Here is a 25,966-nt window from a genome sequence, read left to right as displayed (position 1 = left end):
TTGACTGAGCAGGTAAGTGATGGACGGGGCAAGTAGTGACAAAGGCTGGTTAGGTTCAGGCAGACATGCAAGCTATAGCAACAAGAATCAAGCAGAGCTTTCAGCCGAAGCGATTCTAGCCACAGGCGGAGAGAAGATGTGGTGGAGTCTAATTGGTTGGCTGGCCCTTCAGGAGGGCTGTGGCTTGTGGTCTTGATTAAAAGATAAAACTCAGTTGTGTTGGAGTGTATATGGGGAGATCAGGAAACTGGAGGCCATGCTCAGCCGGGAATACACAGCATCAAGAGCAGGACTCAAATGAGGACATGCAGGCAGAGGAGGACAACTAGCAAACTCTCCATATTCCGCACATTACTTTGAACATAAACGTAGATGTACTCGAAATCTGCTTCCACTAAGTATTCTATAACAGTGAATACACTCCCTGAGCATGTTTTTAGGAACACCATACTAATACAGAGTAGTCCCTCCACTTCAGGTTCACTGAACCTCAGTATCATGTTCATGAAACCAGTTTGAAACTTTTATTTGTGACATGGAGCATTATCCTGCAGGAAGTAGCCATTAGGAGATGATAAAGGGATAAATGATGACGAAGATGATAAATGTGTGAGGAAAACATTCTCCGCGCCATCACACCTCCAGCATCCTGGACTGTTGACACAAGGCAGGCTGGCTCCAATGATTTTATGCTGTTGACTCCAGATTGTGGAGAATAAATCTACATCCATCAGACCTGGTTATGTTTTTCAGTCAGCAACCGTCCAGTGTTGGTGAGTCTGTGTCACTGTGTCTTCACTGACAGGAGTCGAACCTGACGTGGTCTCTGCTGCTGTAGATCATCCACCCCAGAGTTGGATGTGTTGTTCACTGCCTCTGCCTTTTCTTTAACATTGCAAGATAGGGCGTTTTTCTACATTTTTCTTGAATTCTCAGAGAAAAATTCCTGGTTCTCGATGAGAAAAAGCTCAGTCATGTTTAGGGGACTGATATTTATGATTGTGTGTCATTTGGTGCAGAGCCAAAAAAGAATCTGGATCTGGTGAATTTGAACGTGGTTTCACAGTTGTAACGATTTGTTAATTTACCCACTGTAGCCTTCTTGTCAGCTCCAACCAGTCTGACCATTATCCTCTGACGTCTCTCATCAACACAGAGTCACTGGATGTTTTCTGTTTCTGAGTAAAAACTGTTGAGACTGTAAAAATCTCTTGCAAAACATATGTGTTGTGTTTATATACAGTGAGAGTTTTGGAAATCAGAAATCAGAATGACAGCTACTTGCCTGGTCTATAACATTTTGTTTATGATCAAAGCCTCAGCAAGATAATGGAAAACCTCATGAGTGGTTCACTTCAGTCACTCATCACATTGTTCTCTCCTTACATATTAGAATGCTCTCTCATCATGAGGGCTCGTATAATTTCCCTGCATGTGATGGATTTATAAGGTAGCTTTTCCCTGCGTGATGCAGATGCAAGGTGGGCTAATGAAATCCTGTTTTACAGCCTCTTTTAAGGTGGAAGTTTTCCTCATGAGTGGGCCCGACATGAGCTCTGCAAACCAGGATCTTATTCAAGACACCCTAATGACTGGGTTGAACGTTGACATCTGTGTTTGCCATCTTTTGCACCATGCAGTCAGTTCTTTCTAACGTCTGTACCTTATATTTATGGTGACTCTCAGCCGTTTGCTCCCTCTGATCTGTTGCTGCAGTTTTTCTTCCTTCTCCACATAACATAATTTGCAATGAGTCATCTGTTGAGACTGATTATTTAGATCTTTTTTCTTGATTTGAGCTAAATTAGCTCTGGTTCCTGTAATTAAACACTGTATTCAGTCTTTCAAACCAAATTCAGACCATGGACAGAGATATAGAGCAGATTCAAGCCACTTGAGCAAGAAGTGGGCTAGTGCAGAGTTTGGGGAAATTATTTTTTCCCACTTGTCCTCTTTTTCTCCTTCCTTTAACCCCAATTTCTTTTTTTTAAATCTCTGCTCCTGCTGGTTACTGGTTCTAATTATAATTAATCTTCCTTTAACTTCTTTTACTTCTGCCTTGACTTTTTCCTGCTTTGCTCCTCTTTCCTCCCTACCTCCATCAATCTTCCCTTCATCTATTGCCCTTCATCATCTCCCATTCTCTATCTCCCTCATTCCCTTTGTCCAACGCTCCCTCTTCTCCCTCCCCTCTCTCCCCTCTCTCCCTGCCCTTTCTCTTCTCATCTCTTTCTCTTCCTCCTCCATCTCAATGCTTTCTGGTGCCACTATCCATATCATGTCTCGTGCCCAGACTCCTTGTCTGGGCACGAGAATCGCTGCCAGGGGTGGGGGGGAAGCAACATGGTGATGTGGGTGTTGGTGGGGGAGTGGGGGAGACGTTGTCAGGGATACATGGGAGGCGGTTGCCGTGGAAACAAAGAGACTCTGCGAATGAGGGATGGAGGGATAGAGGAGAGGTGGACTGGGTGTGACAGTCAGCGAGGTTGCAGAGTAAAAATAGAAACGCTCTGACAAGAGCCCCCTCCCTCCTTCTTCCTCCCCTTGCCACACCTCCACCCCCCAACCCATCTCTCTCTCTCTCTCTCTCTCTCTCTCTCTCTCTCTCTCTCTCTCTCTCTCTCTCTGTATGGTCCTCTCTCTCTCTCAGTTTCCTCCATCTCAAGCTGATGTTCAACAATCTGTGACCTTCAAAAGGAGGACGTACAGTGACACCAGGAAATCATCTGTAATTTGAGCCTCCTCTGTTTCTTTCTTAAAAGACTTAATATGTTATTCTCCTGCCTTTTGAAGTAACTTGTATTACTTCATTTGCATCCCACAGTGTCTCTGTGGTCTAGCTTGTTAGTTTCCAGATTGCCAAAGTTTTAGTTTTTAGATATGTTTCATCCAGGAAGCCATATCAACCAACCTTAAATTTATAATCATTACATTTCCCAGACCAGATTAGTTAAATATAACATTTAAGCTGTTTTCAGACATGAACTGAAGAAACTCCAGAGAATGTCCAGAGACTTTCACTCTAAGTTCATTGCATTTCTATAACCATCAAAGTAATAATTGTATTGGGGCACAAACAGACACTTATTAAAGGCAGCTACAGAACTCATATAAGAGTGAAATGTGGAAGCTACAAAATCTAAATGCTGTAAAGAAGGGGATGTGAATGTGCTCTATTAATATAATACATTCATATTTATGCAATTACTTTATGTGTTTCTCTGCAATTGATGCAGCAGGTAATGGTTTAGTTTGAATTAACAATGAATTGAATAAGCATTAGAAGTCTGGTACAGAGCGACTGAATGGAGCCAACAAGGCCAACACACTCACTTGGCACTGTATTGGGTTCACCCAGCCAACTTAAATACAACAATCCTGCATCAGATCCTCCTACATGAAGGTTCCAATGTTCAGTTTGTGTTGAAACTAAGGTTGTTTTTAAGGTTGTCATTTTGGAGGCTGCAGTTTGCGACATTGTTAAATAACAGACACATATTTCTGTATATGGTCAAAAGCACCAGAAAATATATAATTAGCATCAGTTCAATCAAGACTTTGCTAAAACACTTTAATAAAAACTGATGGTAACCTTACTGAGGACACCCTGAGGGAGGATTTATCGCAGGACTACTTGATTACACTGCATCCACTTCCCTGCTCTGTCACTATACTCGTCAGCCAGTGGCCCATTCTGTACCACTGTAGCAAGTCTATATGCTAGCAGCTCCGTCAGGCTCTCCCTAATGTAGACATATGATAAGAAGACAATGTGTTCACCATCTGCACTTATTGTTTTAGCATTCTAACATTGGCTACCTCACCTGAGTTTTTAGGCTTCATTTCAGCAAACACGACACCCTGTTCTCAATTGAACGGTAGTAACGGTACGCCTGGGGATTTAACCGATGAATCAGACAGCGTAGGTTGGTAACCAGCAGAATTTATAGTCATGGGAAGGTTATAAATGAAAGATTCTATCATCACTGGACATAAAATGAGTAACCCCCTGAGTGAAGGATGTGTCATTAAACTGTTTTGCATGAAGAGAAAAATCATGGATTTTGATGTAAAATAATACATTAACAATTAACAGTGGGGAAAAAACTCAAAACTCATTTCATGGGGCTTCTGACATGATTGTAGCCCTTTACAATGATGGAATCCAGCAGTTCTGGGATATCATGTGGAAAATGATGTGGAACATGTGGTAGCTGAGCAAACATTTCCACAGGGGTGTGAATCGGACAGAAAATTGACATCTCCCCATGCAGCCGCAGTGAAACTGACATCAGCAGGAGAATCAGATAAAGGCCACTGCCACAGGCTTTCAGACATAATAATTTGAAAGTGAATGAACATACTATGCTGCTTCCCCAGCATATGGATTTTTAACAATCAAATTTGATCCATAATCACACGGAAGTGATATCAATTTGTAAAAAAGAGAAATAAAGTCAGAATTATGCAAATTAAAGTCAACTGTAACTTTCAAACTTGAGCTTCTGGAAAAAGGCAGAACCTAAGCTGCCATGTACACAAATTTCTCTGCTTTAACCTGAGAACCGATTTGAATGTTAAGGCAAGCCACCTCTGAGCCTGACCCATCCTTTAACAGAGGGCATAACCGAGTTCTCTTGCATAACACCCATCCTTTCCCAGCCTATTTAATCTAAACAAGCGTCTAATGTCTTCCCTCCTCGTTCCCTTGGCTCCACTCTACTTTGTGCAAATGGAGGATTATGCAATAATCCTCATTCATCTTCAGTCATGCTTGACAGGAGGTTTTGGACCGTTTGGCACAGGCTGTGGACGTGTTGGGCTTGCAGAGGGGGTTGGTGGGAGACGGTCATCTGACATGTGCAGTGGGGGAAAAAATGTGTTGCCGATACTTTTCATCAAGCATTTGTTTAAAATAGAGTTTCGAAGCAGGGGGTGTGACCTAAATCAGTCTGTCTGACATTCGATTCCCAGTGGTTAGGGGTTAGAGATATTAACCACCGTCTGCACATTTACTGTCACTGCCTTCTGTCCCTGTCAAGATTATCACTCTCTGGCTGGCAAATCTTTGGTGGCACAGACATAAAAAGAAAAGAATAAATTAATTAAATGAGTTGTGTGATGGACATGACAATAATGGTCTGTATTTATAGAACACATTTTCTTGTTTGTTGATGACCACTCAAAGCGCTTTACAGTACAGTTTTGCCATTCACACACATTCATACAGTGCATATATGTGCCGCACTTTCTCAGTGGTCTTTGGGAAATACTACCTCATGCTTTAAGCCACCAGTGGAATCTTCTGTAGAGACCCTCTCAAGACAGAGCTGTGAATTCCAGAAGGTTGCACTCCTCGAAGTTTACTCTTGCTCTCTGCAGCATTCATGCTTTTCACAATATGATGCACATAATGTCATGAGGTCACTCTGAAAAACATCATCAGCCAGAATGCTGAGAGTGTGGCTGCAAGTTTCATCTGAAGTTGCTTAAGCCTGCAGTTTTATGGAGATACAATGTGCTGATAGTTTGGAGCATCAGTACACAGTTTCTCAGTTTAGCCCAAAAAGTCAGTCTAAGGCAAAACATGGAGATAGGAGGATGCTGGAGACCCTTAGCCAGTTCAGTTTTGATCCTCTTTGCAAATATGTTGTATAACCCCTGAACAGAGTGTGGTGAGGTGTTGTGTTATTAGTTTAGTGCAAAAATCTCCAGTTCTTTTTAGGATAGAGGAGTTTATTGTAGTAGCCCAGACTGGACAAACTAAACACCCTTTGAGTTGTTATGAAAACTGAAGGTTACCACAGGTTCTCTTTCATGTTTGGAAGGGGAGGATGAGGTGAGGGGTATTCAGCTGCAACATGCAACTTCACCACTTTATGTCACTAAATTCTAGACACTGCAACTTTAAAGGCAAGTATATGTATAGGAAAGTGGACCATTGACAGTTGACTCAGACCATATTTCTTTATTTCACAAACAAGTATCCAGTTAACTAGGTAATGTGTTCCTCTGCCCCAGCTTTTGACATAAATGCTTTACAAATGGCGGCCATGCCATAATAACCAGTGTCATAAAGCTTATAATTGACAGTTAGACTGAGCGACAGGAGCTTTTTTCGGTTCTATGCTGTACGTCTGTGGAACTAAACTGGACAGGCCTTCTGCCTTCTTTACAGCAGATATTTTGATGTGCCACAGAAGCACCGGTGAATAACTGATAACATTAGTGAAGACCCAGTTCCATTTCGGTGTCCTAGTAACAATGTATATGAGCCACCCACATCACCAGGGCCCTTAAAGTAGCTCATTTAACTGTAATGCAGCCATGATTCATGTGTTATTGGCTAACCCAATAACCAACCGTTTAGGCTTTAGTGCTAACTTGTGATGATAAGTTGTTCTTAGTTTGTGTGTTTGGTATTTGACCCTCCCAGGAACACTTTGCAGTCTGTGATTGAATCAGCCAAGTAGTTATGGCTAACATGTTAGCAAAAAAGTACTATTCATACCATACTGTTTGCAAAGATGGACAACACGACTACCCCAAAATTAAGCAAAAGCATCTTGATCGACGCCTGGTGGCTGGCAGCAGTATAGGTCATAAACCCTCCTCCAAAGTTCACATTAAATATATTTTTCTCAAAGATGTTTTCTGACATTTTGGCTGCTTGCTATTACACTGATGTATGGGTAAGTGTTTTATTTTTCCAATAAGTTTGGTTCAAGTTAGTTATTTGATGCTATAAAACAGAGTGAAACAGTCTGAAAGCAATTTAAAAGTGTATGTTTGTAAACTTCATTTAATTTTGTAAGGTTCTTGACCAATGCACCTTCATAGAGATAACAGGTACAGTATGTGGCCTCTCTGACCCTCTGTCAGCTGCACCGTGTTGCCTTCAAAACCCACATATCAACCGGCTAATTATATGGCTCCTTCTGTAACTGCTGCTACTTGGCAATCAGGCCAACATGATTCACCTTTGTGAGCTGTGATGGTTCTATTGTGCCATTTCTTTACTGTAATGCTGAATGCGTTTCCAATGCGGTATATCCCATCACAGAAATGATATGCTCTGGTATTCCTACAATATAAATTTGAGAGCAATGAAGCCATTATTTCTCATTATTATTGTCAATTATTTCAGATTGATACTGTGCACTGCTGGCCTTTCAGCAGTTTGAGCCTCAGCCCATTCCAACTTTATCCACCAAAAAAATGTATAAATGAAGTCAGCAGTTGGTTTGTGATCTCTGCTAAAAATCATAAAGCACTTGGTGCTTTCATTTTTACAATACATGGCAAAAAAATGTCCGTAGCTCCTCTATTCGAAACCTTATACCAAACGTAAAGCAATTTCAAAACATTGGCAATGTTACACCTCTACCCTGGCCTGTGCCTTCAATGAATTGCACCTTTATGTTATTGAATCCATCAATGTAATCAGATAAATCAGTTATAATTGTTTAAGTTAGTGGGTGAAATGAGGATGCTGCAAAGGGAAAATGTAAAACACAGTAAAATGAAGATACACAATTAATAATAAGGTCAAAAGGTTCAGGGAACACAGTAGCTTAGGGCACACAGTAATATTCCATTAATCAACAGGGTAAATTATAGTTTAAAGATATTTATATACCGATTTTTATTCTTTGGCTTGGTATTGGCTGAAATAAGAAAACGACAAAGTCAGGATGATTACAGTCTTCGGTGAAGTCTCACTAATCGCTGCTTGTGTCTCTCACTCTGTATAAACCAGTGAGCAGTGGCTGTCATATGGCGGCTGAGTAACTGTGACAGCCATTGATCTCTCTGTGTGTGTGTGTGTGTGTGTGTGTGTGTGTGTGTGTGTGTGTGTGTGTGTGTGTGTGTGTGTGTGTGTGTGTGTGTGTGTGTGTGTGTGTGTGTGTGTGTGTGTGTCTGTGTGTGTGAGTGTGTGTGTCTGTGTCTGTGTCTGTGTGTGTGTGTGTGTTTGTGCTTGTGCACATTTGTTGCTAGGGTTAGATGCTAAAATCTTGCCTCTGCGAATGAGGGAATATTCCGGGCTGTCATGTGACTGTGTGATGTCAGAGAGAGAGAAAGAAAACAGAGAGAGAAAGAGGAAGAGAGAAAGAGGGAGGGAGGGTGGGAGAGCAAGGTGCAATTTAGCCCCACAGCTGATCCATGCAGTGCTCAGAGAGAAGCCGAGACGAACAGACACACACACTTACTCTCACACGCACTCGTTTTTCTTTGCCTGTAAACAGACACACACTTTATACACAACTGCACAGTTACACACTCTCAACTCTGAGTCATTACATAAAGAAAGGATACATTGCTTCCTCTACTTTGCAACACTTTGGATACTGAAGATATTTTTGCCTCTTGGACAAGAATAAAAGGACAGTAACTGGAGACAGAAAAGAGGAAGACATGAAAAAAAACTGAAGACGGGGAAGGACGATCTAAAACTACAAGAAAGACAAAGAAATAAACAAGAGAAAAGGGAGAGAGAAGAGACAAAACCAGAGAGAAATAAAAGAGGACCTGACAACCAACAGGAGAATGTCCTTCCTGTCTGGCTCGCCGTGGCAGAAGCCTGGTGTTATAAGCGCTAGCAGCGGGTATGGACAACCTTCCAGTGGGCATCAACGGCAGCTGCAGCATCAACAACAGCAGCAGCAACACAAATCTCCTAATGTCCTCTCTGGTGCCAACGTCCCTGCAGTCCTGGCCTCTCCGCTGTCACCTTCCAGCCCAGCCTCTGCCCAGCCCAGTGACTGGCCCTGCCAAGGCCAGATGGCACTGGGGGGGCAGATTGCTGTGGTCACCACCCAGATGGGGTCCAAACTAACTTCAACTGAAGATGAGGTGACATTAGGGAGATGCAGGACTGAGGGGACAACAGCAGAGGCAACATCAACTCAGAGTGTCATCATGCCAGCACTGAAGATAGAGGATGAGGAGCCCAGATCGGGGGGGCTGACGGAGGATGGACACACATCAGGAGGCGCAGGGGTAGGAGGCTTATTGGGGAGTGCAGGACAAAGCCCCAGCAGCCCCCTGTCTTCCTACTCATCCTCTCCATCCTCATTACCCTCCCCTTCAATCTCATCTGGGAGGTCATTTCCAGGTTCTGCCCTCGACCCTAAACCTATTATAACCCCTAACTATGGAAAAAGCAATCTGCAACAAAATTATAAAGGTAGCAAAGATGGATTTTACATCCAAGGATTTCAAGTAATTTCTCAAGACCAGAGTTTGCCTCCTCTTCCAAAACAAGCCTCTGGGCTTGGGGAGAGAAACATATTGGACCCTTCCATCGCTGCAGGTACCACTTCAAGTCTAGATGATGAAAAGGAATCTGGTAGTTTCACATGTGGAGGCCTTCTCGGAAGTGCTAAAGAAAATTTAGTATCAGGTCTGAGTGGAGATCAAACCCTGAAGGCATCTGTAGGGAAGAAAAGTGTTGATACTGCTGGTAGGGCTTTGCCTACTGCTGACCCAACAGGGGGTAAAGCTGGTGCCCCTCCAGGGCCCACAGCAGGCTTACCACCGGCCTCAGCTAACAGAGCTAATGTTAGTGTTGGGGTGGGTGTTGTAGGGGAGAGTGCTATGGAGAGACAAAACATTGCAATCTCACAGAATTTAAACAGTGTTGAGGAAGGTAGAGTGGTACCATGTGCTACATTAAATAAAGAAACAAAAACTAGAGAGGGCAGCCAATTGCCACAGCGGACTACAGTTAGACGTGCGATGTCTGACTGCACACATCTGTCTGTTCCCATGGTAATGGCTGGAATGTACCCCACCAGTATTAGAGGCTCACCAGCGATGATGTCTAATGTACCAAATTTTGCCCTGATCGGTTCGACATGCCCGCAGAGAGTGCCATACCCACACGTTGCTGTGCGACGCTCCTTCACTGTCATGGACGGTGCCGAGGCTGCTGCTGCAATGGCGACAATGATGTCATCCCAGCTAATGGCGTCACCTGTATTGCCGTCATCCCCACCCCCTAAGAGGCACCATGGGAGCTGCGAGACCAACTTTTTACTTGCAGTTCCACCCCCGGCGGTTAAAAGCAACCAAGAAAGCAAACTTGAAACACTGGGTAAGAGTTTTCTCTTGTGTGCTAGACCTATAGCCTAGACCTTGAAACTGCCAACCTGATCTTCGATTTGTTCCACACTTCTTATTGGTCTGGTGCTGTGCTCATTTAGAGTATAGTAGGCAAGATAAAAAAAATTGGGGAATATTATTTCGCTACATGTAGCTAGTTAGTTACCAAAAAAATATGAGATCCAAGTAGATAAACAAATAATCGACTGACTAAAATAGTCTCTCTTTGATCAATGCGAAAAAACTTTGTATATATATCACTACCTCACTGATTGGTTGGCAAAACAATACAGCAGTCCCAACCCGCACCACAAGACTTCCCTTATCCTGGTACTGAATAGGACTAACATGCAGTCGTGAACATCTTTAATAATGCTGCTTAGGTTCTTTAATCTACTGTGTTACAGATCAAACAGCTTTGCTGGGTGTGCGCTACATGAATTGGGAAGATACAGTACAGTATCTTATTACAGATACATGTATTAAAACTTGCTTAAAGTTATTTCAATAATCTTCACCAACACCAACACTGAAAAAAAGGAGCAGCAATTGATTCTGGTCTTTAAATGATGTAGCCATCATAGCCATAGGTGTATTTTCCTGGAGGTGCACATAAGCTACAATTTTGCCATTGAAGCTGTGTGTTGCTGCTACACCATAACACCTTATTGTGTAACTACTGCAAATCAAGCTTAAAATTCCAGCATTTGTTCCTGCAGGTAATTTTGAAATATTTTAGAAAATCAAGGAGGTTGCCACGCAGTTATTTTTAATGAAATAGCTAAGAAGTTATTTTGATGAGAGTGTGAGCAAGAAAGGGTAAGACGGCTGAGAATGGAAGAGACTGAAGCCTCTCGTTACTGATTGGAATGACCGGTGCAAGCAGCACCCAGACCCTTTCCTGACCTTGAAATTTGCCTCGCCTGTCCATGTATTTTGGTGCCAAGCTGTGCATGCACTGTGCACAAGTGAGAGGTGAAGGAGCAAAGAAACAGGTGGCTGGTTTATTCAAATAAAGGACTGCAAAGTCAGTTGTTGGTGTGATTTAACCAGAGGTGCGTCGTCACGTCACACCTCTGGTTAAATCAGGCAAACTGATAAAGCCGTCTACGCTGATTTTTAAATGAAGATGATTCTTACAGCATCTGTTATCCACAGCTGCTTTAAAGCTCACATCTTTATACTGCATGAAATGCTTCTCCCTCAGTTCACTAAGTCCCTGCAGCGAATTCAAGGCAGCAGGAGACTCTTGATAAATGTGCAGCCACGGAGCATAGTGTCATTAGACACCACCATCCACCTTTATTAATTCTCCTGAAGATGACACTGGGCTTCGACAGAATAACCACACAGACACCTCTATACACTTCAGACTGGTCAGTAAAAACTCAGCCTCAAGAGCTTATTAATCTCATACGTCATGACCCTTCTGTCCGGCTTTGTTTGCTGTTTTCTTCAGTGGGTCATTTTTTATTCTTGAAATACCGTTTGTTGCAAAGTTTGCAATGATACAATCATATAAAGCACTTCACCAATTGTTCCCGTTATTTTCTTCCTGAATTAGCAACAGATTGTGGTGTTGTATGATCACATTGTGCTGCCCTTTTTCTCGGCAGAGGCAGAGTCTTCATTTGTGGACCTGTCACTCTTCACTGTGATTGGCTCAGCTGTTTGTTGTGAGAGCATTGTTGTGGTTGGCTGACAGCATACAGCTGAAAACAAGCTTTGATATAACATTTGTTGGTTTGAATGTTATCTGCAATATTCAGGTTTTTTGTACAGGTAGTGCACTCTTTCTAAATGTTTGCATCATGTTTTACTAGGCTGAAAAACATAATCTCAGCAAACATTGTTTTCTGGGTGTCTTCAGTTTGTTTTTCAGGTTTAAAACTTTGTAAATGATGTCTGAATACTGTTGCACGTATGTTGGAAACTTTAGTTTTGAAAAGGCAAATCTTTATTTTAAAAATATGTGCACGCACACCTGCACCCCTATTGCAGTCTGTTATATCAGAGTTGTGTTTAAAATACAAATTTCAGGGATTTGTCCTCACGTTTGTGAGCTTACGAATCATGTGACCTTTGGCAGCGTTGTCCCGCAGCTCTGATCTAAAACTCTAAAAATGATGGTCTGGGAAAAAAGATAGCAAATAACAAACTGATGCACTGGGAGAACCGTGACAAATTTGAAACTCTGACAACATGTTCGAGAAACACTGTATAAAGACCACAGTTTTTTTAAGGAAGGAAGACTGAAAATGTAAAAAATGAAATGATTTTTTTTTTTTTTCAGCCTATCAAAACACCATGCAAGGCTTTCAAACTTAGTTTCAATCATGCAAAACCCTTTTTTTGGGGGGGGTTAAACTTTCAAACAGAGTTTCAACCTTTTTTTGTTCTGGAATATGGCATTACATTTATCCCATCATTTTTAACTCTTAATGTCAAGAAATGTATGCTGTTCTCTAATGAGGCTTCAGCTGCCCCCCCCCCCCCCCTCTAAAAACAATACCTTCTGTGGTTTCTATTGATTATTGCACTGAGCTTTGCTGTGGCAGGAGTCAAGTGAGTGTTGCGAAAACGTTGAGATGGTGAAATCACACTGACGTCAGTAAGAAGAAAGATATGCCATGAGTGTTGTTTGACTGCTGTGTTCTTAGAAAGTGTACTGAATGAATTTAGAAGAAGAAAGTCCTCACTTCCGTTAGCAGAAGGGTTAAAGCCCTCTCCTCCTCCAACAACAGGTTTATTAAGGTGAATTGATATCGAGAAAATAGGTTTTGCCAGCTGGTTCAGATCATCACAGTATTTCATTTCATTTTTATAAATGTCGCCCAGATATTATCACATCTCCGTATTTTGTTGTCGTCTTTGAAATGACAGTTTGATTTATTTTTTCACAAACTGAGGCTGAGAGCAAAGTAAGAGAGAAGCAAGAGAGTAAGAAAGAAAGATGGAGAGGTGAGTGAGGCGAAATGGCAGAGGATTATGGGAGGAGCAGCTGACGGGTTTAGAGCTTGATTGAATGAATGCTGATTTGCACGATAGACTGATTATATGTATCCTAATAACAAAGTTAATGAATACTGACCCATCCATAGATCAATTCCCCCTCATTGTAATCTAGTCTTCTATTCATCTCTATACAGCATATACTCTATTTTTATCTGTCTACGTAGTGATTCACACACCCATCTATAAGTGTGGCCTGTTTTTCAGACTGCAGTCGACAGAGAAAAGCTGGGGCATTGATTAGACATTGACGCTGTACTCATTCAAATATAGAGCAGCTATTTCTAGCAGCGCATGTGTGAGCGCACATGGTTATGTGTGTGTAGGTGAAGAGCTCCGAGTGAATTTTACAGATTTTAAAGGCACACACCCCCACAGTCACAACGACAGCAGACAGCGGGACTGCAACTTAAGGTGTTTTTTTATTGAGCACAAAAATAGATCCCAGCTGCACAATAACACACAGTGGTGCACAAAGAAGTACACACAGCTATAACATAGGCCTCAAACAGTGATAATACACAAACAATTCATCAGGCTCAGCTAGTGGCAGTCTTCATTTAACGCAGAATCAGATCCCTGTCCTTTTTCTAATCTTGTTTTTATAGATTTGCAATACAGCTATGAAGGGGATGGCATTTCCTTGAGAGACAAATTACAAAATACAATTACAATTAAAAACAATCAACTGATTACGTTAACTTTTAGCTTGTAGCTCTTTGTGTGTTGGCATCTCTGTGTGTTTGCAGAGGAGTGAACAGCTGCACTAGACAGTCAGGAGGTCCACACAGCTGTGGGAGGGACTTTCAACAGTTTGTTTTCAAGGAAACACATTCAATGCACACAAAATGAAATGTTTGAAACAGTCAGGATTTAATGAGATCTATCAGTGGGAAGGGAATAGAATAAATACAAATGTTTTCATTGGTGTATAACCTTAGAGTGAGCCCTTTACTTTGGAGGTGGGTCCTCTTCCAGATGCTGCACCAACATGTTTCTACGGTAGAACAGACAAACCAGACCACTGGCTTTAGGGAGGGATGTTTACATGTCACCTGAAGGCCAACATAGGTTTTCCTACATGCTTGGAGGAAGGAGGGTTGAGGGGAGTGGTACGCAGTCGGTTGCAGTCTGCTAGCTCACCATTAGAAGCGACTGTATCACACTCTGGTATCAGTCATTCACTGACTGTAAGAACAGTTCCTGTCTGAATTGTATGGCACCAAGGGATACTTGAACACATAGAGCTACTTAATATCAATTCATGAATTATTCTTCAATGTAGAGAGTTGCTAATTCTCTGAAGAATTACACACGCAATGGGATGGATCTAATCTCTTTACTTCATGCAGTATCAAGAGAAGATGGTTGTTCTTTCTGACTTGGTTGATTAAATCAGTCATTTTTCCATCTGGCCTTACTGAGTATAATGGCCCTTTCATGTTACCCTTCATTTGATTGTGATCTGACTCTCATCTCACAGTGTGAACACAGATCGCTCAGACATCATCTGACTACCCCCCCAAAAAGATCACATCCTCTTACATAGACATCACCAGAATCATTACATTTCCTACTTAAAAAATAACAGAGAGCTTAATGCGTCAGACAAGTTTTAGATTTGTTAAATTGTGATGAACCTACTGAACTGATAAGTATTTCAAAGTCATACATTCAACCCTAACACTTCTGCAACACATCTCTGTGACCAATACAAAATCCTGACACAATGTGACAAAATCCTTTGTTTAAAACATGTTTTGGGACCGAAATAAACTAAACTAAATACTTCATAGTCTAGGTCCACCATATTGAAACTGCACCTCTTTACAGGTGAAAACATTCTCCAACACTTAATAAATATACTCTCCAATACTTAATAAATATAATCAGACCCATAATTTAGTGCTTTTTAGAAGCACCTTTGGCAGCAAGAGTGCTTCAAGTCTCATCTTCTAGATTTGCTCACTTTGATTTGGATAGGCTTTGGCTGAGCCACTCAAGGGCAGCCATAGGCCTATCCCAAAGCCACCCCAGTGTTCTCATGGCTGTTTGCTGTGGGTCAATGATATGCTGAAAGGCTGAAATGTGCCCTTGTCTCAGGTTGCGTGAACTCTGCTGCAAACTTCTTTACCTCGTTGTTTTTAGCTGCATTCATCCTCCACTTAGTTCTGACCAGTCTCCCTGCCCCAGCTGCAGAGAGGCACCCACCCAGCATAGTGCTGGCACCACCATGCTCCACCATAGGGGTATTAGCCAGGTGATGAGCAGTGTCTGGCTTGCACACATAGTGCTTGGAGTTTGATTCAATTCAACAATTCAGAGCGGCCACTGTGCCATAATGGTCTAGTGTTAATGGAGTGCTACTGATTGTCCGTCCAGCTCTCCAACGTCTTGCCCGGCTAACCCAGTTTGGCTGGATGGCTAACTCTATAGGAGGTAGTTTTATATGAACCTAGTTTTTCATGACACAGATGCAATTTTCAAAGGTGCTGTTTTTGCTGCCCTTCCTGTGTCTACATATAGGCTTTTATAATTATTTAGTGATTAATACTACAGTAAAACTCTGCAACAAAATATCCTTGCACCAGGTTCATGTCTGTGTTAGTCATGCTCTGATTTATGTGGCAATCAACTCCTTCTCTCTGTTTCTCTCTCTCTCTCTCTCTCTCTCTCTCTCTCTCTCTCTCTCTCTCTCTCTCTCTCTCCCCTCTCTCTCTCTCTTCTCTCTCTCTCTCCACTCTCTCTCTCTCTCTCTTCTCTCTCTCTCTCTCTCTCCTCTCTCTCTCTCTTCTCTCTCTCTCTCTCTCTCTCTCTCTCTCTCTCTCTCTCTCTCACTCTCTCTCTCTCTCTTCTCACACTCTCTCTCTCTCTCTCATACCAGTAGCACACACAGCTGGTTGCCAGCAGCTATGTATTGCAGTGTGGTATTAGATGGATCATCTGTGCTCTCAGCCAGCAGTTTTATTTTGGATGAGTCATAGTGGTGGTCTTGCAGGGCGGAGTGATACAGTGATGCAAACTACCTTGTGGAATCAACCTATCGATTTGGTTTAAAATGGTACAATTGTATAATATTGTAGTGTCTTGATTACAGCATATTTCAGATAAATCTGATGGTGCCAGTTTTATTGCCTGCAGAACCATAAAATGACATATCCAGGTGAAAATGTGTGCAGCCTCTGTGTTGCTTTCAGCTTATTCAGTCCTGGCTTAAACGTGCTCCTTTTACATTATCCACAGCACAGTTAGGTATGTAAGTACAGTTCATTGAATCTGATGACACACAATAGGGCAAACTCCACCGATTTGACAAATAAAAGTATGTTGACTGGTCTTGGAGAGTACAACTGTGTATGAAGAAAAGGTTGTATAAAGCCCCATCTCTAAATGTGTTTCTTCAATTTCAACCATTGTCTAAAAAGACTTTCAATTACAAAATGCTATAGTTGTTATGTTTTTAATGTGCTTTTAAACTCAAGAGCACAAGAGTGGAGGCAGGAGTAGGTTTATTGTACAACTTTTGACTATGTGACATGGGCAGGTGATGGTTGTAGGTCGAGTGATGTGCTGTAGTTTGGTTTCTAGGAGGCAGACAGGCAGGTGAGCAAAGTCCCAGTGTGTCCAGTTTCAGAGCAGGTTGAGGTTAAGTGATCCAGATCCAGGGTTCCGGCAGGAAGGCAATGGTGGACCTGAGACTCAGCAAACAGGTATTTATGAATGAGTAAGGTCAACAAATAGTGTGTTCTCAAAGTAGAGCGGACAATGATTTAGTTGTTTTTTACCAATTAAGGTCAATGAACAATCTGGTTCTGATTGAATGAGTCGAGTATAAATAGAGGTGGATAGTTATGGACTTAGATAATTGGTTGATTCCATGATGTCTAGGTGAGGTTATAAGAAGTCGGTTGAGTGATTGCCACCCCCAGTTATAACACACACAAGACACTTGTGGTAAACACAGAAGAAAACTAGAAGGGCACTCAGTAGAGTGCATATCTTCGCCAAGGCTTTTTGTTTGGATCCGCACCAAATTTTTCCATTAAGATCCATGAATTATACTTTGAGAAGTCAAGGAAAATGTTGAAAAACACACTTTCTTGCATTGTTAAAGGAAGTGAAAAGACATTCCTGCATCTGCGCCCCCTGATCCAGATCTACACCAAATGTAATGGGTTCTTTCCTGACCCATACTACTACAGGTTTTGTGGTAAATGGGCTGTATTCATATAGCACTTTATAGTCTTGATGACCACTCAAAGCACTTAACAGTCACCCATTCACACACATTCATACAGTGTATCTATGCACAGCACTTTCTCTATGAGAAAGGGCGATTTTCTGGCGTTCAGTTTCTTGGCTCAGGACACTTTGGCATGTGGAATGGGGAAGACTCAGATCAAACCATCCATCTTCTGGTTAGAGCACTGTGTAGTAATTGTTTGCGTAACCTTGCTCAGAAACATACAAACCAACCATGGACATGGATGAAAATATGACCTGCTTGGTCGAGGTATTAATGATGAGACATCCTAACAATAGAAGTGCAATGCAGAATCAGTGGACTAATCATTAATGCCTGGACTTTCATTTTCTTTGGTGGTCAGGACCACAAACTCCCAGGATTGATTTCTGTTTTTACATTTCTCCAAATATAAATGAACATGAGAGGCATTTTCTTTGTAATTTAAGGAAGTACCAAGCAAGATTTTGCAGATGTTTTCATTTGTTTGTTTGTCTAGAGTATAACGTTTTTGCAGTTATTTTCCTGCTGTGAATTAAATATATAATACTGTTGCATATTTAATATGTCAGACAGAAAATCAGACAGGACCAAACACTGCAAAGAATCTTGGAATCAAGGACATTAAAATTCATGAAGCAAGTAGGTGCCACTGTGAAGCCTCGTGCACCAGCTGCAGCAAATCAAGTCTGTTTTAATGGGTTTATAGTTACTGTTTAGACAAGGAAAATATGCTCCCTCAGCAGAGGACAGAGCTGATATGAGGGATGGAAGATTATTCTGTTTGTGGTCCAATCTCAGAGAGGAAAGTCTAGATTTAATAGCAGCATCAGAAGTGAAATGAAGAGGCCGACTAAAGCAGCCCTGTTAATGCTGTGTCATAGTCACTGAAATAAAGAAAAAGTCATTCTATGTGAAAATAGTTTAAAAACTACAACAGGAGGAGGTCCAGGTCCCTGTCTCTGTCACTAATATGAATGAAAAAACAACTGCAACACTACACAAAGTTGCACGAATATGCTTTCTGTTAGTGCTGGATCCGTAGTCTACACCTTCATCCATTGCAATATTACAAAATCTGACATGTTGTCTCTGACGTGCAGATCTGCTCGCCACCACCTGTGTCAAGGCTCATCCACCCGGCCTTTACAGCACCAATTACGTGCTCTACCACAGCACAAATATGACACTTGTTGTGTGAGCGCTCCTCTCTTGTCTGCTGGTTGACAAGGTGTCATGTGCCTGGGAGTTTGAGCAAAACATCAATCACCTAGATAAAGTATTGAATTTGGGTTAAATGATGGGAAAATTGCTTCCATTGCATCTCCTATGCACACCCTATGCAAGATGCTTGCCAATTATTTTGTGCGCTCACCATCGTACGACAACAATCTGTTGCAGAGTTGAACAGAAAAATGGCAACATAATTATTACGTGTAATTTAGGTATTTATTTATACCTCAGTAATGAAATAGACAATCCATTAGTGAAAAACACATTTCATGGGACTCCTACAACAGGTCTGGGCCCAAATATGAGAAAATTGGCAGGTTCTTTTAAATCACTCATACACACAATCTAAGAACAGACCTTTTAGTACCAATGGTTCTTGCATGAGGCCCACTGAATTGATAATTGTAAAATCAAGTACAAAGTGTAGAATGTCATTTTCTGTTACACCCTGGCCTATGTGTGTCAATGTCAGACAAGTGTATAAATACGCTTGTACAACTCTCACTTAGGAGATACTCGTATAGCTGCTGTGGGATAGCTACTTGTATTTAATAAGCTCAGAGGAAATTACTTCATCACCGACTCTTCATTGCATTAAAAGTTATAGTTTATTGACATGCCCATTTAAAATTATGTAAAATAGAAGAACAATGTAAATGAACACTGCACTGCTAATGTAGATGTGCAGTGCGATTGCGTTCAATGACAGGAAACGGTCATCTGCACAGTAGCAACCAGTTCATATCAGAGGTATGCAGCCAGCATCAGTAAGCTGCCTGACATGCATCATGGCAGCTCCATGCAACCTTGTCCTGCTCTTTATTAAGAAAGTGCTGATACAAACAAGGTTGAATGGTGCCAGGTGCCACCCTGGAGGGACCTGTGATCTTGTTAAGCTTGTTAATGAGTGGTCAGAGCCAAAGAGGAGACACTGTTTCCTGCGTATGAACAGAGAACACTTAAATATCTTTTGTAAAGTTCTGTTTTGGCATCATTAACTAAAGTCAGAAGAACTGACTATGGACAAACATTGATGCTTAAGTTTTGAGGGGAATTCCTGATGGTCAGATCTTGTCTTGTGCGCAGAGAAATTCAGCTTCAGCTAAAAGATATATATCTTTTCTGAAGAAATGGTTTTGTTGCTCCCTTTTATTTGGTGTGGGAACTGTTTCAAAATGATGATCTCCATTTGTGATTAGTCATCGCCCTCAGTCCTACAAAATTGCAACGAGAGTGTAAAAAGTCGTGACAGTGAATATGAAAACAATATAAAACTGCAGAATGTAGTGGGACATCAGCAGTGGTGGAGCGGTGCATGGAGAAGTTATACAATTATTTTATGCCACATGTTTTTACAAAACTCCATGTGTCTAATATTATTGAGGTAAATCAACAGGGCAGGTAAGCAGCAGGTGATATTTTGCCCCAAATCTATAAATAACAAAACTGCAGTTTGCAATTTCAGCTAACTGGAAAAGAACATTCAGTATCTGCAGAAGTGTCAGACAGTGAGTCAGTTGCATGACTGGCTGATAAATAACCGTGTGCAGCTTTGTCGAGTTTGTTCTTCTAAGTGGAAATAAGCAGCCCATTTTTAGCTTGAACAAACTGCCCTCACAAATTCGAACTATGTATTCTGACCCCTGGATTGGTGAGAGTGGGGATTCAACACTAACGTAGCCTTGTAACTTTAGGGGGTGATCCAGAATACATGATCTAAAAGTACAATATCATCTGTTGCAAAAAAAGGGACCATGATCTATAGAGAGAGTGATGAAGTGACTGTACATTCAGCCAGTGAAAACTGGTTTTATGATGTGATTGTATGTCACATAATGACAAAAAACTAAATGACTATATCTCCCTTAAACATATTTACAAAACTAACAAAACCATAGCAGTTGCAAATTAGTAAATACATATTTGAATTGCCCTTTATCTTTTCCATTGTGGCTTATCTGCTTGAAATAAGTTACTTTGCATGTATTAAACCGTCAGAAGACTTCCATTGATAGCAATGGTAAACATTTGCTCTATATATCTCTCATCAACTGTGTCAATAACCATAATATAAGCATATCCCTATTGGTTTATCACACAAACTCCATTGACGCTCTGTGTCTGTTTTATAACAATCACAAAGGTTGATGTACAGTGACAGCTTTAAAGATATTTATTACAATCAAGTTGTGCTTTTTTTCTTCCAATATTTAGTAAAAAATATCCATTTACTTTTTATGGTTTTGATCAAATAGAATAACAGTGACAATGACATTCTCTCCCTCACAGTGAAATCTGACAACAAGGACAAACAGCCGAAGATGGACATCATGTCCACGAAGACAGAGAAGACTGAAGCTTTCGACAAGAAAGAGAAAGAGGAGCAGCAGAAGAAAGACAATGTGCCGGACAAGAACCAGAAGTCTGAGAAGATTCTCAAAGACGAGGAAAAGACGGAGAAGATGAATGTGGAGAAGAACAAGGCCAACGAGAAGGCAGAGAAGGTGGACAAGCCAGAGAAGACCAACAAAGACGAGAAGAAGGAAGAGGAGAAGAAGCTAGCTGAGAAGAAGGAGGAGAAGGGAGGGAAGGGCACAGCCAAGTCCCCAAATAGCAACGGCAGCAAGACCCTGGCAAGCTCAGACAGCAAGAGCAAGGTGAGGCACACACACACACACTCACACACACAATCCAGCAGAATACTAAAACACACTGCTGTCCAAATCAAATAGCTGCATACAGATACACACACTCAGGTGGAGCAGGGGTGTCCGGTGGTCACAGTGTTGAACTCTGCCACAGCCACAGTGTAACTTATAAACTGTGTTGCACCATCCACTCTTATTCTCTGTCTGAGTACAAGAGAAGAGAAGAATGTTATTTACACAGTTATAAGGAAGATTTCAATGATACAAATACATGACTGGAAAAATGAGCTTTCACTCACCTGTAATCTTAGTGGTGGGAGATACATCATGGGAGTGTTATGATTTACCAGTATTTACGATAACAGTGACATTTTATGTTAATAATACTTATAAACAAACACATTCACACTCCCCTAGTGGGTATTAGTATTTTTTTGAATATTCAGCCAACATGACACAAAATACACAATTAAGTGAATTGAAGATGAATAGCATTATTTTCTATAGATATCCTGATACTATCGTTATCGTGAATCCTTTTAAATATGATATGATTAAGTATGTAGTGAAAATCTCTCACCCAACCCCAATTGAAATCTAATGAGCAATTTTAATTTAATTATTTTTGCATAACGTGTACAATTTCGACATCGTGAAAGTCGAAAGATGATTTTAAAGTGTATTTTCAGTCAAAAAATTATGTAGAATGATATGAACTCTCAGTCACAACAGTACAGTAAATAAGTTACACAACAGCTGCTGGACTCCAGCTGCAGTTTATGGGACTATTGTTACTCCAGGGATCTCTCCTCGACTCTGGGGATCTAGCTGGCTCCGGTGGTGAATTGAAGGGTGGCGACTATGAGATTTACAGACTGAAAAAAAGACACATTGGACAGATTCTAGATCTTCAGTCTGCTCCACCTTTTATTGCTCAGTCTGCGGTGACACTCACTACAGGTTAAGGTGGTTTACCTGTAATTTTTCAATGTACGTAACAATGGATTTAGAGGAATAATATTAATAATAGTCATCACACTCTTTTATATGAAACCCTCTAGAATTAAGTCTTTTGAAAAAGAATCAATTTAAAACTATGATTCAAGTCCAAGTTTTTTTCAGCCATATTGCCCTGCCATGTTTTATTGAATAATAACACGAGGAGTAAATGCTGCAGGACACTACAGAACTAGCCCATTTAGAGCTGCTTACATCACCGAGCTTCTAGCTCTATCTATCTTTCAACTTTACTACTGAGTCAGTTTTTGTTGGGTGTTTTTGCTGATTTGTGGTGTTTGAGTATGACAACACAAGACCAGATTTCCACATCGCATTCTACTTTTAGACTGCTGCTCATGTTTTCACATTTCAAACATAAATGCTTTCTTTTACTGCTCATTAGCTTTTTAAAGTGCTCATAAATTGCATACTTTAATGGCCTGTTGTCAGATGGTTGCTGGCTGAGCTGCCATATCATGCTGTCATTGCAATCAGTGATTTCACTTCTGCTTTTTCTTTCTCTACGTGCTGGATATCTCCTCTCTATCTTTCCAACTTTTTCTTTCGCTCCCTCCCTCCTCTTTTTTTTTTTGTTGCTGTTGTTGTGGCTTCCTTTTAATTGCATAATCACCAGCCTGACATGGGTGCAACCAAACCAAACACCACCAAACCCCGTCCATCCACCCTCTCCACCAATGGCGAGGCCACCTCGACCAAACACCCCTCCCCCACCCCAGCCTCAACTAATAAAAAAAGCCCTGTAGCCAAGGCGACCACACCTAACGCTGCCAAGCGGCCGCCTACTTCTACCAAGGTGAGTATACTGCATGTAGTATTATAATAAACAGATTGTACATTATAATATAGAAAGATTAGTCTCATGCCTCTGTTGGAGTGAGGGGGTCTTCCTCAAGTTTGCCCCTCTACCAGAGGCCTGAGTGTTTGCGGACTCTGGACAGTATTTCGTACTACGACTGCCGTCCTCTGGACAGACTTCAGATGTTGTACCTGGAAGCTGCTGGAGCTCCTCTCCCAGTTTGGGGGCCACAGCTCCCAATACCCTAGTACCACATGGGACCACGTTGAACTTCCACACCTTTTCTAGTTGTTCTTTCGGCCCCTTCTTCTCATGCTCTGCATTCCGATGTTGCTGTATTTGTCACATCTATCACAACTGCCCTCTTCTGCTGCTTGTCACCTGGTGTCTACACTACTCTGGAGTTTTAGAGCCGCTCAAAAAAAGAAGTGTGACGCTGCTGGTCCTGTTTTAGGTTAAAAACGCATTTTAGTGTGGATGGGCAGAACTTGAGATGTTTGAATAAGATGACATAGATAGACAGATAGATAGATAGATAGATACATACATACATACATACATACATACATACATACATACATACATACATACATACATTGCAATCTTTTTGGTCACGAGCCACGACGTAGACTTGGCTCCTATCAGATGACCCCACTCCAGAAGAAAGTATTCGGCACTTCAAGCCCACAGTTTACAATGAGTTTGCAATTCCTGTGTACACCGGCATACATTTTCAGGTGTGTTAGTGTGGACGGGGACTAAAACTGATACAGAGCCCAAACACTTGTGTGGACAGAGATCAAACACAGCGTTTTCATACTATAACGTAATAGGATGGATGCAGCCTAAGATGATCCTGTACACTCTCCTAGCAACCTGGTTATGCCTCTTGGTGTACACTGACCCAGCTTGCATGTTACACCCAGCTACTGTTTGCTGGAGTGTCTCAGGGTCATCTTTGCGCAGCCGGCACCTTGGGTCCTCTCTCTATGCTAGACCCCAGCCCCTATAGATCTGCTGCTTAGAGCCTTTTCTCTCTTAATGCCAGCCACTTACTTTATCTGGAAATTATACATCCCTTAGAGTGGCTTAGTCTTCCATAATATTTTTCGTTTCCTCCTCATCACCGCCTGTCCTCCGCTGCCTGAGGCGCTCCCTCACCAGTTCATCCCAGGGGTCCAGCTTCCTCATATATTCATGGTGCGCCTTGTTTTATCCTGCATCTGCCACTCACTAATCCTCACCCTCCTTCTGTTCGTAGAGGGTGAAACAAACCCTCCATGCATTATGAGCACTTTGCTGTGCTTAATAATTCCAGCTGGGTATCTGATGACTGGTAGAGTGAACATATTGACTGTTATTATCAGAGTGTTCATTGTTTATATCTTACTCCTGCCATTGAATTGGCTTCTCAGCACTTGTCTCTGAAGGTATTAGGCTGTAGCTAACCTCCTTGAATCTAGGATACCCTAGATACTGTCTTGAATGGCTGCTATCCTACATTCTAGTGACACCATTCAGCGGAGATCACCTTCCCTCTTTTTGCCTCCACCATGTGGCCACACACCAAGTCCAAATAAGATGGAACTGGAACAGTATCTGTTGACCTCAACTTGCATTAAACATAGTTTACAGCTTCTTATTGTAAGGAAACCATTGAGTTGAGATCATCTTCAGATACACCGTCAGTGAGAATTCTGTTGTCAGGACGCTAGTGGGAACCTGCTGTGTTATATTGAGGAGGGCCTTTTGTTACCACTCATAAAATGTATGTATGTTTATATAAATCTCTTTTGCATTTTATTTTTTAAATGCTCTTATACTTACAAGATCCAATATTGTTATAAATCCAACAATATTAAGATCTTAGTCATTCCTTCCTCCCTTGCTATTTGTGACATATTTGTCTTCACCATTTTTCATTCTGAACTAAAGTCATGGTTGCATGATAGGCCATACAAACATAAACATATAAAGACATGGCCATAGACTCTCGAAAATGCAAACCTACAGCTAATTTCTGCTCTGTTCTGATCCTTAGACTCCGGACAATGGCACGGCTGAGAAACGCCCACCTGTTCCAAAGGCCACAACCACACCACGTGCAGCTGCCAATAAGAATGGCTCCTCTGCGACCCCTGCAAGCAAAGCTGCTGGTACGTGCTCACTCACATGCACTGACACAGCGTGTCACATCTCTTTTATTACACCTGTGACTGCCCGCCCTCTGTGCCTGACTGTGTGACATGAACATTGTTGTCACAGACAGTATCTCCGGTCCGCTTTGGCTGGATCATAGTGTGGCCATTGCACTGTGACCTGAACTCTCTACAGTAGCTGGAAAAATGCAGCCTGCTACCACTCCAGGCAACAAGCGAACTGAATTGCTGCCATATGTTACTCTTTATCAGATTCAAGAGTTGGCTTTTGAGACACCAGACTGGTATTTTTATCACATCACAAACAGTATCTCACCTCCCTGCGTGAGGGAGCTATGACTCAGTCTGAGCTGTTAGTCAAACAGCCATTTTGCTTTTGTGCACTGCAGCTCAACATCCTCAGAGTATATGATTCATTTATCCAATTCACAGCGATGTGAGTTTTGTACTGCAAGGTGCATAGTTCATTTTAGCTGAAGGAGCGAACTCCATTATTTCTGCAACTGTTGCCCAAGTGGCTGTTTGGACATGCTCTCACACCTCCATAAACTGTGAAATTATTCACTTTTGCTCTGACAGCAAGTAACACATTCTTCTTGCTGGAAGCCATTGAATCTCCTGTACAGTTGAGCAATCGGGAACCTGTAGCTAACACAGAATATCCACTACAGGAATTTGTCAGACAGGAGATCTTCACCCTCTACGGATTATCAGCCATTACTGGCCCCATTACTGCAATTTTTATATGAAG

General features: G+C 41.6%; 1 pseudogene; it reads left to right on the top strand.

The window, feature by feature from the left end:
• LOC117778271 overlaps window positions 1-25,966 on the top strand; it is a 91,276-nt pseudogene that overhangs the window by 51,387 nt on the left and 13,923 nt on the right.

The sequence above is a fragment of the Hippoglossus hippoglossus genome, chromosome 17 (assembly GCF_009819705.1).
Source record: "Hippoglossus hippoglossus isolate fHipHip1 chromosome 17, fHipHip1.pri, whole genome shotgun sequence".
Lineage (NCBI taxonomy): Eukaryota > Metazoa > Chordata > Actinopteri > Pleuronectiformes > Pleuronectidae > Hippoglossus > Hippoglossus hippoglossus.
The sequence above is the reverse complement of the archived record's forward strand: the minus strand, read 5'-3'. Positions and strand labels throughout refer to the sequence as shown.